We start from the raw sequence: 14871 nt of genomic DNA, 5'->3' as shown, positions 1-14871 counted from the left end.
CGCCTTCGACGGCCTCTCTCTCTCTCTCTCTCTCTCTCTCTCTCTCTCTCTCTCTCTCTCTCTCTTCTGCTCCCTTTCGTCTCACTTGGCGTTTAGCCTTCATCTTGCAGAGAGAGACACGTGTAAAGGGTTATGTACTCCGCCATATTATGTTAATAGATTATAGACCATACTCACTCTAACCTACTACCTATTTTTGGGTCTCCTTCACAAGTTATTAATTAGTTTGACATGAAGATTCCCTCTCCCTAGTTAGACAAAAGTATAACCTCTTCTATCACCTGTTCTCGCGCACACACATATGTTGCTCCAGCCTTTGCCCATCTTTCGACCTTGCTCCTGCATGTTACGGTGACGCCCATCACCTCCACCACTCTGTAGTCTCATATGCCATAGACGAATGTCAGGCAGAGATGAGTATCGTCCTGTACACTTTCTCCTTGTTCAACGTCTGCTCAACCTGGTCCTGTTGCCCCTTGTCGACGAGCAAGAGATAGTAAGAGAGAGAGAGACAAAGGCAAAAGCAACGACGGCTCAGTAGCATCCCATTTCCTCAGCTCCTATCTTGGTCGCATCTACACCCCCTCCAGCCTGCTCGGCTACGTAGTAGGTGTTCCTTCCCAGCTTATCGCATTATTAATTGAGCCTGTGTAGCCTTGCGCTACCGAGTTTTTTCCTTGACTCTTATAAGGTTAAGTTCTTGCATAGCTGCAATTTGATCCCCCACTTATGTGCTCTCTGCTTATAGTTGAAGCAATGGGCACCGCTTCCCTCCTGCTTTAATGGCCTTTTCAGCTCACGATTTTAAAGTCTTTGATAGCCTTTGAGTAAGGCTTCAAGAGCCTTTTGATTAGCTTTAGAATAAGAGTTTCGTAGTGTGCGTGCTCTGCTTGACACCCTCTCCATAGAATCTTATCCAACAGGTGTTACACATGCTGAGGGAGAGCAAGAAGATGTCATCGCAGCTACTTTGATACCTCTCGGATAAGCGTTGCAGAGCCTCTCTTTCTCTCTCGACAGGTGATGGCACCCATACCTCCCCCCTCGGGGGCTCTACCACCTTCCACGCTAGTTGCGCCTCCGCGTTGTGCCACCTCTCCCTTCTAGCCTCGCAAACTTTGCAATCCTTTTTCCATTGCCACTTTTCCATAAAACCAAAATGGAATCTACGTGAGATTTATTCTGATTGTGCCCCAACTAGTACTCGCTCTCCCTTCATTATATAGATTCCTTCAATCCTCCAAGGAGAGCCTCCCTTCGAACGCTATGAATCGAACCAAAGTTGATGCAACTACTGGACTGTCCATATCATCCTCCTCACCCCGAACTCCGATGGAGAGCTTAGCCCATCGTCTGCTCTCCTGGTGACCACTGCACGAGGCTACTACTGCACAGCCATGCGAACCATGCAGGCATAAACCATTGCCATGACCATGCGCGTCAATCCATGCCGGCACAGCGAAGCCCAGCAGTGCGCAGAGGGCTTAGGCCTTGCCGCTCGTCATCGCTGCTGCGTCTACAAGCCGAGCTCGACTCTGTTGCTTGCTGAGTGGACACACACTCGCCACCACTCTCTGTCGTGCACCCAAGCTATCTCTGTTCCGCACGCTTGGACCTAAAAGGAGAAGCGAGAGAGAGAGAGAGAGAGAGAGAGAGAGAGACCAATTGTCAGGGCACATGAGGAGAACCTGTCTCTGTGTCTTGCTCTTGGTCTCGCGTCAGCGACGCGTCTGCGCAGGTCGTCTGGGATATGGCTTGAGAAGAGAGAGAGAGAGAGAGAGAGAGAGAGAGAGAGAGAGACTAAATATCAAGGAGCTGCCATAGTCGTGACTGCGCCCTGCTCCCCGCCATGGACACACGAGTCTCTCCTTCTCTCTCTCTCTCTCCCCCGGCACACGGCATGCTCTGCCAACAGCCATATTTTGTCATTAATTTCCAAAATGCCCTTCAGATTTCGAACCAAAATACAGCTGGTCGTGAGATTAAATTAATCTAAAGATAAAAAGTTTGTAGCTCTTCGCAAGAAGACTGATTGTCTATCAATACAAGTTCTAAAACTAGAATTTGAGTTGGTTATGCCAGCTTTCGAGATGAATCGCTTCATTATGTTTAGACATATTCGCCTTTTTTTGCAAGGCAATCCGTGACAAATTACATGCTAACCACTCCAAAATGGATTTCCATTCTCAAACAAGAATAAAGATTTGATAATCTTGAAGAATCCCACCAAAATAGATAAAGGGTATTTTGGGGTGAGAGAGAGAGAGACAGAGAGCACCTTTAGAACATGACGGCCTTGTTCACACTGGCAATTTAGCACACTCCCTCTCCCCTGCGCACCAAGAACTACAGAACTCTTTGGGCACACACACACACACCTCTATGTTATCTTCACGTCGACGCGGCCCCTTGCTTCGTCTGCACGCCACACGCAATTGGCCTCATCAGACTCACTCTCTCTCTCTCTCTCTCTCTCTCTCTCTCTCTCTCTCTCTCTCTCTCTCTCTCTCTCTGCGGCTTTGGCCTCATTAAAGATGGCATCTCCGTCTTTCTCTCTCCTACTCGCATGAAAACCTGCACACCCTCCAAAACGCCAAGTCTACCCATGTTCATCACGCAGGCACCTGGGTTGTTACCATCCATGTGTTTCACCTAGCCCTCACCGCCCAACACCTCTGGATAGTCTCCGTAGCAACCTGCATGCAAGAAATCTCCATCACGCTTGTGAGTATGTGTGTGCGGAAATTGTAATGTGTTGCGATGATGGCTTTGGTTGAAAGGATGAGCGTCAAAAGATGCTACTAGCTTCATAGCCTTCTCTCTCTCTCTCTCTCTCTCTCTCTCTCTCTCTCTCTCTCTCTCTCTCTCTCTCTCTCTCTCTCTCTCTCTCTCTCTCTCTCTCTCAAACAGTGGCTAGAGACAAACCTGCAGACAAAGCTCCGAGATGCTTCTAAGAACCTACGAACTCCTTGTGGACAAACCTGCAGACAAAGCTCCGAGCTGCTGCTTCTAAGAACCTGCGAACTCCTTGTGGAGAAGATTGAATTGCTGCTGAGAGCAACACAGAATGATTTTTTAATTTTATTCACTTGGCAGTTGGTAGCTTTTGACGACATAGTTTTTTTTAGAGCTTCCGCAAAAAGAGCCTTTCGAAGGTGTGTTCGAAGGTCGAAGGCTGCGACTTCTTTCTAGCTAGTACTGCAGGAAGATGACAAGCATTGCTGGACGTGGGTCTACAGATTACCCTTCTCTTTCCATGCTTTTCTTCTGTGCTCCAAAATAGCTCGCATTTACCCTATGCTTAAGCAACTTATTAGGAGATTAATTAGTAGTTGATTAATGCTCCTAACCACGCTTTGAGCAGATCGACCAGCTTCTACTCACATATGAAGTCATATAAGAGAAAGCAATGGAGATAAAAGTTTAAAGTACTTGCTCGCATAGAGCTTTAATGGAACCATCAAACGCAGACCCTATTGCCTTCACCTCATCCTTTGATCTATGGTGCTGGGAGTGGCAAGACCCATCGATGGTGTTGGAAGTGGCAACACCCAGCTAGCTGATGTACTGCATCTTATACCTATTCACATGAAAGCAAACAGCCATGAAGAAAATCCTACCTCATCGACATCGCAAGAGCATTCTTCAATAGCATAGAGTCTGTAGGCCAGGCTCCTCCCTATTCATTCCAATAGTAGGAGATTGACAATGTCACTATTTGCCCCATCTGCAAACAAACAGAAACATCTCTCGTGACCAATTCAACACAGAATAATATGTTGTCTGTGGGAGTTGGTTAATGTGTAGCTCCAAGGAGATGCAGTAACATTGCAGTGAAAGTCAAGTGGTCCATCATGCAGGTGTCTACGCTGTCGAGCAAGATCAAAAGAATAGTTAAAGAGCAGAAGCGGAAGCTAATTCTTTTTTCCACACAAAGAGATTTGATGTTGGAAAAGCTGAAGAACACGGAGTGAGGCATACCAATATGTCAGCACCTATTAGCCTCCAGTAGCAACTCACTGCTTGCCATTCAACGACTGGGTGGGATTGTTACCATATACATGTGGTAGTGATGTGTGTGAACACACTAGGACTGCCGGGGCATTTTTCCCCTCTTTAGGAGGTTTTTTCCCCCGTGCATTGTATATACGCCCATCACTCTAGGGCTATCTATCTTTCCATTGCACACTAAGTAACACACTCTCTATTGTGTGCCTTGAGCTTCCTTCGTCTTCTCCAAGCTGTGTGTGTTTCTCTGCAACCCTAATTCCAACAATTGGTATCAGAGCAGGTCACGTCCTCCCGGGCTTAGTCGCCAGCTGCTCTAGCACACGCCTGCTCACTTTTTCCGATTTCAGTGAGCTTTGGCGAGCGTTCGCAGGTCGACAAATATTTTGGGAAAGCAGTACTGCATTACAAGCAGTACTGCACAGGCTATTTCGTCATTTTGTGCAGAATTTCTGTCAGTGCCGTTTTCTGCATAACAAGTGCCTTATAGTCTTCTACGGTTTGTGCTATATAGCACAGGTTGTTTCCGCTCCGTTTCTCCTATTTTCGGGCAGTTTTCACATCAGGTGCAGCATTTACCATGGCTGATAACAACAACACAAATGTGTTCAAGATGTTTGCTGCTGAGGCGAGGTTGGATGGGGACAACTACCCTATGTGGGCTTATATGATGCCACATGTTCTTGTGTCAAAGGGTGTCTGGAACATTGTGCAGGGCATTGATGTACGTCCTGGTTCTGAGGATGTAGGCGATGTTGAGGATGTTGCAGGTCTTGCTGCAAGGATTGCAGTTGTTAGAGTTGTTTTGCCTACGGCAGAACAAGCTCGTTGGGATGTTAAGGATGCGCAGGCTCATGCATTGATTGCGTTGTCTGTGAAGCACACCATTGTTCCTCACATCCGTTCAGCAAAATCTTCAAAACAAGCTTGGGATATTTTAGCAGGTCTTTATGCAAGCCGCAATGAGGCTAAAATTGCTTTGCTGCGTAAAGAGCTGGAGTCGAAGATTATGCATGAGGAAGATGATATGGACACTTTCCTTGCTAGTGTCAAGGATATCAATGAGCAGCTTATTTCTGCAGGTGAATTCATTTTAGACAGTTCCCTTGTGCAGACTGTTCTTGATGCCTTACCAGATTCCTACCAGACTTTTGCTAGTACTTGGAGACTGATGACCCAAGGAAATCCTGAAGTTGTCAAGTTTGATGCATTATGCACATCGCTGTTGCAAGAGTCACTTTCTAGAAAAAACAAGACTAGGCAGCGTGCAGTTGAACAGGCTTTTATTGCTTCTCAAAGAAAGGGTGGTAACAACAATGCAGCCACTTCTTATGGTTCTGCTGCGAGTGGCAAAAATTCTGTTCCTAATGCTTCTGCTGGCAGTACTTCGTCTGGCAATTCTGGTGATAAGGGCAAAAAGAAGATGCGTTGCCATTATTGTAAAGCCAATGATCACTTGATCAAGTCGTGTCCTAAGTTGAAGGCCAAAGAGGCTAAGAAGAAAGAGGGTGGTTCCACTGCAAATGCTGGTTCCACTACAAATGCAGCCATTGTTGAGTCTTCTGTGAAAGGAGACTGTGTTGCTGATGTTGATGCAGAATGGGCGTTTAGCGCAGAGTACATTTACAATCCTGTTGTCCATGATGCATGCTTGTCAGTTATTACTGCAGATTCACATGTGTGGTATTTCGATAGTGGTGCTACAAAGCACATTACCTCACATCGTGAATTGTTTACCTCTCTTGAGTCTGTCCCTCATGGGAATTCAATCACTTGTGCCAACAACGCCTCTTATCCAGTTCAGGGAGTTGGAAAAATTGTGCTCACTGCTGCTAATGGCACTTCCTTCACACTTGTTGATGCACTTTATGTACCTGGGATCAAGAAGAATCTCTTGTCTGTATCCGCACTTGCTAGACTTGGACTTGTAGTCAAATTTGTGGATGACAGATGTACAGTTCATGATCTCAATTTTGGTGATGAAATTGTTGCATCTGGCCTTTTGTGTCGTGGGCTGTATAAGCTCACTTTGTATGACAAGTGTGGACAAAATTTTGCAAATGCTGTTGCAGATTCAAGGGCTATTTCAGATGCAAAACTTTGGCATGCACGTTTTGGTCATCTGAATTTTTCCAGTTTGCTGTGTTTGAAGAAATCTGATATGGTTGCTTCTTTGCCACCTCTTGAAGCACCTATCAAACATGTTTGTGAAGGCTGCATTTTGGGTAAGATGCAGCGTTCTAAATTTCCAAAGGATGGTTCAGTTCGGGCCACATGCAGGTTGCAGCTTGTACATAATGATGTTTGTGGGCCCATGCAAACTCCGTCCTTGGGCAATTACCTGTACTTCGTGACTTTCATAGATGATTACTCTAGGCATGCATGGGTATTTCCGCTTAAAGCGAAGTCCGAAGTTTTTATGTGCTTCAAACAATTTCTGGCTATGGCTGAAAATGTCTCGAAATGTACTATGGGCACCCTCCGTTTCGATCGAGGGGGGGAGTATATGTCTCATGAATTTAATGCATTTCTGGCTAGTCGTGGGATAAAACACCAATGTACAGTGCCTTATACACCTCAGTAAAATGGTATTGCTGAGAGGAAAAACAGGTCACTGACGGAAATGGCACGATGTATGGTCAAAAGTCAAGCTTTGCCGCATTCTTTTTGGCTTGAGGCCATTATGTGTGCCACTTATGTACTTAACAGGTTTCCTACGAAATCTTTGCAATCTATTACTCCATATGAAGCATGGCATGATAGAAAAACTTCTATTGAGCACATGCGTGTTTTTGGTTGTTTGGCATATGCTTTGGTGCCACAAGTGCAGCGCAGAAAATTGGATGATAAGGCTATCAAATGTATTTTTGTTGGTTATAGTGCTGAAATCAAAGGTTACAGGTTGTATCATCCGCAAACAAAACGTATTCTGGTTTCACGGGATGTAGTGTTTGTGGAAGATTCTGTTCAGCCCTTGCTGTCATGTACCAGAGACAGTAATGTAAGCTCACAGGACATTTATGACACTTTGTTGCCTCTTTTCAGTGGTGGAAATACGAATGTAAGTTCCAATGAGGCAAACGTACAACCTATGGGGGTTTCTGAAAATGTTCTAGATCAGCCTATTGTTGATGCAGATGTACATGATGTACTTGATGAGGAAAGGGCTGAAAATGAGCAGGCTAGAGGTATGCCAAAATGGTTGGTGCACACTTTGCGTGACAGTAAATTGGATGCACCTTTGTCTAGTCGTACTCGTTCAGGCTCTAGCCATGCATCTTATGCATCAGATTGTTATGCTTTGGCTGTGTCTAGCTTACATGATGTTGAGGAGCCTCTGACTTTTAATGAAGCACAAAATTCAGAAAATTGGATGGCTACCATGCAATCAAAATATGATGCACTTATAGAAAATGACACATGGACTTTATGTGATTTGCCTCTTGGCAAAAAGGCCATTGGTACGAAGTGGGTTTACAAGTTGAAACGCAAGCCCGATGGTGATATCGATCTCCATAAGGCTCGACTTGTTGCAAAGGGTTATGCACAACAAAAAGGCATAGATTATGAAGAGACTTTTTCTCCCACTTGTCGTATGACTACTGTGCATTTTCTATGTGCATTGGCAGCTCATTTTGGTTGGGATGTACATCAATCAGACATTGTTACTGCTTTCTTGAATGGTGACATATTTGAGGAAGTTTATGTAACGCAGCCTCGCGGTTTTGTCATAAAAGGACAAGAGGACAAAGTGTGCAAATGTAAGAAGGCTTTGTATGGGTTGAAGCAATCTCCTCGTGCCTGGTATGAGAAAGCTGACACTCATTTGGTCAAACAAGGCTTTCGTAATAGTCCAACAGAAAGCACATTGTATGTAAAGCGTGAGGGTGATGTACTTCTCATTGTGGTTCTTTATGTCGATGATTTGCTGATCACTGGACCAAATGAGAGACACATTGCTGAATTTAAGGCTGATTTGAATGCTACTTTCAAGATGAAAGATTTGGGGTTGTTGCATCATTATTTGGGTATACAGTTTAAGCAGTGTGATGGTGGTATTGCCTTGTGTCAGAAAAGTTACAGAGAGACATTGCTATGTAAGTTTGGACTTGAGGATTGCAAACCTATTGCCACTCCCATGGAAACAGGTTTGAAGTTGAGTCTACATGATGCTGGTGATCCTGTTGATGTCACTCTTTACCAAAATGTTGTTGGCTGCCTCATTTATGCATGCAACACGAGGCCGGATATTCAGTTTGTAGTCTCACAGGTCAGCAGATTTATGCATAGCCCAGGGTCTAAGCATTGGCAGGCTGTCAAGAGGATTTTCCGCTACCTTAGTGGCACTTTACATCTTGGCTTGTTTTATCCCAAGGGGGGATCATTGCCGCCAGACTTACATGCTTTTTTCGGACTCAGATTGGGCTGGTTGTTTTGACACGCGAGTGTCCACAAGTGGTTTTTGTTTCATGCTTGGCAGTTCATGTATATCATGGTTGATCAAGAAGCAACCTACTGTGGCCACTTCGAGTTGTGAGGCTGAGTACAGGGCAGTCTTCACAACTACGGTTGAGTGTGTATGGCTCAGACGCCTTATGGCTGATTTGGGTGTTGGACAGGACACTACCAACACTATCTACACTGACAGTCAGAGCGCATTGGCAGTTGCGAGGAACCAGTTTTTCATGCTCGCACAAAGCACATTGAGGTGCATTACCACTATGTCAGGGAGAGGCTCTCAGCAGGAGAGATCGGCTTGGCTTATGTGCCAACACAGGACAACCTTGCAGATCTTTTCACAAAGGCATTGTCTCGTGAGAAGCTTGAAGCTTTCTGCAAAGCTTTGGGCTTACTCCCCTTTGTGGACTGATGTTGTCCTGAGGGCATGGCACTTCCCTTTACTCATGTGCCAGCTCTTGTTCACCGCATCACTCCAGGGGGGATTTGTTACCATATACATGTGGTAGTGATGTGTGTGAACACACTAGGACCGCTGGGGCATTTTTTCCCTCTTTAGGAGGTTTTTTCCCCCGTGCATTGTATATACGCCCATCACTCTAGGGCTATCTATCTTTCCATTGCACACTAAGTAACACACTCTCTATTGTGTGCCTTGAGCTTCCTTCGTCTTCTCCAAGCTGTGTGTGTTTCTCTGCAACCCTAATTCCAACAGGGATAGCAGAAACTTTACAGACAATATGACCAATATTGCTGCATGTAAAGAGCTTCTCTTGCTAAACCACGTGCAGTGGCAGCCAATGCGGATGCAATTGAGATTAGCAACAACAGTATAATGTAGCATTGCTCTTCGACAGCTGCATACGGGGCAGGGAATGTTGGTGGTGTGGATTTGAACGCACAGCAATTACTACTTTGGAGCTCCCTTCTTGACAATAACCATGATTCGGTGGTGAATCCTATAAGCAAAGGTCCATGTACGTAGTAGCTATCAGATCAAGTTAAGAGGGCTGTAGATGACAGACATCAGTTTGGTATTGTAGCCAACACAAACCCTCATTTTCCCTTGGAGGAAAACTATTGATCTAGGATGGGCAATGAAATTCTATTCACATCTTCTCAAAGGTCTTTTGTGCAGGCAGGCGGCCGAGGTAGAAACTCCATATAGCAACCATAGTATTCCAAACATGCCAAGCGCCAACAACGACTTAACATTCCATAGCACATGGCATATTGTGTTAATATATTGTCTGAGTGTGGAACCAATTTCAGTTTCAAGAGGATTGTACAGAGTTTTTGTTTACTGTTGAATTCATTTTACAACCTCCATATTCAAAAATTATTTTATTTAGTTATACACTCAATATATCATATATGTTGGGTGCCAAGCGTCCTCTTCTGTAAATATGTGCCTCATGATGCTGCATCTTATACCAGTTTTCTTGTAGAGATGAGTCAGCTTTCTTTGCATCTCTTACTGGCTTAGCATATCGGGGCGTGGTCACACGAGAGTTGCCGGTACCCGTAGCACTGACAGCTAGAGGTTACAGGGCAGCGACTCGTCGGTGACACGATAGAATTTGATGACACCTAAGCATAGGCATAAAGCTGCATGTTGTTGCATGCCCTACGTGGCGAGCGCGCTATGGAATATGCGCTCTAGCGCTTCCGAGGCAAAGCTGGAGTAACTCTGCTTAGCGGTCGCGCATTAAAATCATTCACGTTCACGTTTTGCAACTATGCCAAAACCGGCATAATTGTCCATGGCATACATAGTTGTACTAAGAAGACTTAGTTATTAGCGTGTGACCAGAAACGAGGCTTAGTAACTAGTGAAATAACTTGAAACTAAGCAGACACTCAATGCAGAAAACAAATCCACTGCTCTTGAAAGTGAGATCATTGTCAAAGCATCAATAGATCTTTTATCGTTGTTGTTGACGATCTTGAGTATACTGTCTCTATGGCCACAAAAACACACTCATTATACCCTCATCTTCGGACAGTGTTGAAGAGAATTGCTACTTGATTGAGACCCTGATTCAAACCCCTTGGAAATAACATACATCAAACGAACTGACAAATTCGACATCATGTTGCCTTGAACCACGTGTTGATGTATTGAGAAGTATAACATGGGGCATTTACAAGTTTTAGTTGGTCATAGCTTGCCACAATGCCTAGTAGGCAACTAAATGCAAGGTAGTATGGGCTTCATAATTGCTAAAGATGACAATGTCCCCGCCACTTTTTGGCTCTGTTTTGAAGGTGAATGATATTGAGCGGAACGCCCCCCGTACTAATGCTCATGAGCATCACATAATAGTAGTTCGCTAGATGCACGTTTGGATTATTGATGAACAGACTGAATATGGTGCCTTCTGCTATAGGGATGCCAACTTCAAGATACCCATTATCATGTGCAGTTAGGAAGCACGATACATAACGTGATTTAGTCAGCAAGGAGGCAAGAAGACATAATTGATGACCTAAGCATCTTACGAGCGAGAGAGAGAGTAATACTGATCAGAGGAAATAAAACATAAAGTTACATCTGCATGTTTTGTGTATGGCAGGAAGGATATATATATTCACAACACTGCATGTTCCAATTGCACAAGCGCGACTCCAGCTCGACAACACTGCAAGGTCCGTTATTTGCATCCAATTCCCCATGCGCATGCGTTTGCTTGGTGCAACACACAAATGCCACGACCTCCATTTCTTATAATTTTTTGGAGAGACCACAGTGCCAGCTCTCCACCATACTTTTATATGGCACCTCTGTATGACGTGCACTATATACTTTACACTTTCAGTCCGTTACGTTTCATTGCAAGACGATATGTTTAACTATTCACATTGCTTTTTGTAGCTTGACTCAAATATCGTCTTGTAGATTGGACAATTGAAAAGTAGTAGTACAACATTGCAGGTCAGTAAAGTACCTCATTGATTGTTTAGTTTATTCATGCTTTATCTATTTAATTGCTTTAGAATTTTCCACATTACTTCCTTTTCTTCGATTTATTTAGATCTCATTTTCAAAACTATACACTCGATGTCAATCAACATCTATACATGTTCATTACACACACAACTCTTTGCATATGGTTGCTAGCCAATGCATCTAATGTATTACAATAGTGAAACACAAGTAGTGAATGCATGTGGTGTATCACAATAGTGAATTCACCTTGTGCATCTTTACTTTAGCTCTAAATAATTGATACCATACTAGGTGCCTAAATAATTGATGCTATACTATATATGTCCTTGTTTCTCTCGTACTAGGTGTCAGTATGAAGTTCTTAAGACATAGAAGATTACAATCCAAGCGCCAATAAGGTAGGGAGCAAATTGTAGCCAACTTGAAACTAGCTTACCATCCTCATTCTAGGTCATGGTTTGAAATTACTACATTGTATAAAGATTGGAGCATGCAATGTGATATCTTTGCTCACAATCTAGAAATTATGTGTCCCTCCTGCGTGGCAACATACCTCACATATATGTCGTTAAACGAGATCAACAGACAACTCAAGTAGACACTCCTGCTGCCCTCGCTTCTATATTATTTTTGAACGCTTTGCCATTGGAGTAGCGACAACAAGACTTAACAACATTGCATCTTGTAACATTTAATGGCCTAATAACTTATGTGTAGCGGAAATTAGCATGAACATAGTGGGCATTTCATTAGAATAGATTACTAATGAGAATTACAAGAGTGCTTGGGTGGAGAGAGCAACAAAAAGCATAACACCTAGTTAGATAGCATCAAAAATACTTTCAAAAGAGAGAGAAATTAAGCTATTGACAACAGTTGAGGACCGGATTTGCATGGAGCCGGTCCCCCCTCCAAAAGGCTTTGTATTATGGTTTCTCCCGTCAAGAGAGACATTGTACAATACAATTCTTTGTGTTCCTTCAAGACTAGCTAGTGCAATGAAGATGGAAGCTTCATGCACTAAGCAAAACACTTAACAAACACAACTTGAATTATCCCCGTTCTCAGACCCAAGACCTCACACACCTTCGAAGATGGTGAGAGCTAGCAGGGTATGAGAGTAGATTGAGAGGAAGAAGGAGTATCTTACGAGAAAGATGTACATCTCCTCACATAATCACTCATATTAGCATAGCTTAGCTTAGTAATTAGCTTGGTAGAGGAGATGAGCATGCATTGAAGCTTGGCTCTTGGTTGGATTTGCATCCACATGCCAAGAGAGTGTTGAGGTAGGCTTCTATCTCACAAGCTTGGAGTAGGTGATGAGTTCTCCATTAAACCTTGGGAAGAGATAGTCTTCTCTTTCTTCACACATGAGATTGTGTGAGTGTGTGTGTGATAATTCCAAGCAAAAATCAGCCCCCCCTCTCTCTTGGGCGAGCCCCCTTGCTATTTGCTCTTCCTGCAGCCTCATTGGCCCTCCCCAAGTCAAGCCAATTACAATTAAGCAGCATAAGTGATAGCCTTCTGACATGTGTCCCCCTTTCCCCTTTTGTGAGAGCTTGAGGTAATTAAATAATTAAACTAAACTCTTATTGGACCCCTTTGCCTCCTGGCCAATAGGAATCAGGCAAGCCATGGGGCTCCTGAATGCTCATTGGACCCTTTGGGAGACTGCCCAATAGTCTTCTACGAGACTTAATTCTTATTGGTTTCTTTTATTAAATGTTTTTAAATTAATTAAACTAGATTTACTCTAGCTTAATTCTCATTGGTCCACTTCAAGGGTCATCCAATAGGAATTGGGCACATCTTGTGGGCATCTGGGCTAGGGAGCTGACATGTGTCCCTAATTCCCTTTGTGTAAAGGGGCTTGTGTGTGTGTGTGCATGGCTTTCTCTCTCATCCCCTAGAAGAAGGGCTCGCCCCCTCCCATGTAGGGATGTGCATTGAATTTGGAGAGCACACAAAGCATCCAATTCCCCCTAAGCTTTAACCCTTTGGACACAACCTTTGAATTTTGGAACCTTAGCATTTTGGAAGTCTTAATGGGCTGAACCTTAGGGTCTTTTTAGCCCATTGTTTCACATGGCTCTTTTGCAGATGGCCCCCCCTTTGGATCCCTATTTTTCCTCCTTTGGATCCCTACTGTGGCCGGTCTACTATCTTAACCAATATTCTAGCTTTTTCTCCCCTGGCACTTCCCCACATTAAATGATCAGTTTAATATGAGAAAATCATTTAAGAGAATTAGATATTGATTATTATGACAGCATCTACTTTCCATTACCAGTTCAAGATACCAAGCACAAATCAACAGTATCCCCTCTCTATTCATGAGACCGATGAGCGATATTTGGACATAAAAGAGGCAGATATTATAATTATAGACGAGCTATCCATGTTAACACTAGAATGGTAACAGGACACTTTTATGTCCTTGGACACTTTTGTGTCCTATTAAGTGACCATTTTGCTTGAATTATTTGAAGAGTATGAAAACGAATGTCTAGGTGCTATATATCCACAAAGTTGCCTTATGAGCTGAAAAAAACTTGATAGATTTTTTGGAGTATCGATTTCACCACTAAATTTACTCTTGCACAATATTTTTGAACCTAAGCTGTGTGAAAAAATGGGTCCTGTTTTTGGCATTTTTTCAATTTTTTTGCAACTGTACCACTCTAAACTTCATATTTGTGAGGTTTAGATTTCTACAGGATAAGCCTTCATAGTTCTCAACATGTTTTGGTGTTTGTAGGGAGAGCTAAGTATTAAAATTGAAAGTTATGACCAACTTACAAGAATTGCATAATCCTGTTTTTTGGCCAAAATTAGCACTTTTATGATTTTTTTGGTGGCTTTCTTGATATCCAAATTCAATTTTGATCATGTAAGTGTAATGCATAACATAAAGCTAATCTTCCTTGAGTTTTGGGGGACCTAATATGCTATATAGCATAGTATATGATGATGGTTGAGTTTTTTTATTGCTGAAGAATACGAAGCATTTTAGAGTAGCAAGCATAACTTTCTCAATATTGCTAGTTTCTTAGGCCAAGTGTGTGTATTTTGTAGGTAGTAACCATATCTAATCATAAACTACAAACTTGGCTAGATATTGAGTAGTTTCTATGGGTTTTCTAGAGGTCATAATGCTAAACCCAAATTTTTCATGTTTGCTATATTTAGCACTTTATCATTGCCCCCAAGGTTCCACTTAGTAAGAGATCCATTATCCTTTTGACATGCTCCATGGATCCTTTTGGATCCAAAGGCCCAAAGGGAACTAAGAAAAGATGTATATAGTATCTGTATTGAGCGTGACTATAGAAACTTTGATGATAGGTCCGCAGAATGGCAAAAATGCAACTTTTTGTACCTATTTTTTTTTGCCCAAAAAAAAATTGGTGAGGTAAAAGCAGCCATATGTTTTGATCACCAACCCATTGAAG

Source organism: Adiantum capillus-veneris, chromosome 16, assembly GCF_014529385.1.
Source record: "Adiantum capillus-veneris isolate H3 chromosome 16, ASM1452938v2, whole genome shotgun sequence".
In the NCBI taxonomy this organism is placed as follows: Eukaryota; Viridiplantae; Streptophyta; class Polypodiopsida; order Polypodiales; family Pteridaceae; genus Adiantum; species Adiantum capillus-veneris.
Note: the sequence above shows the minus strand (reverse complement) of the source record.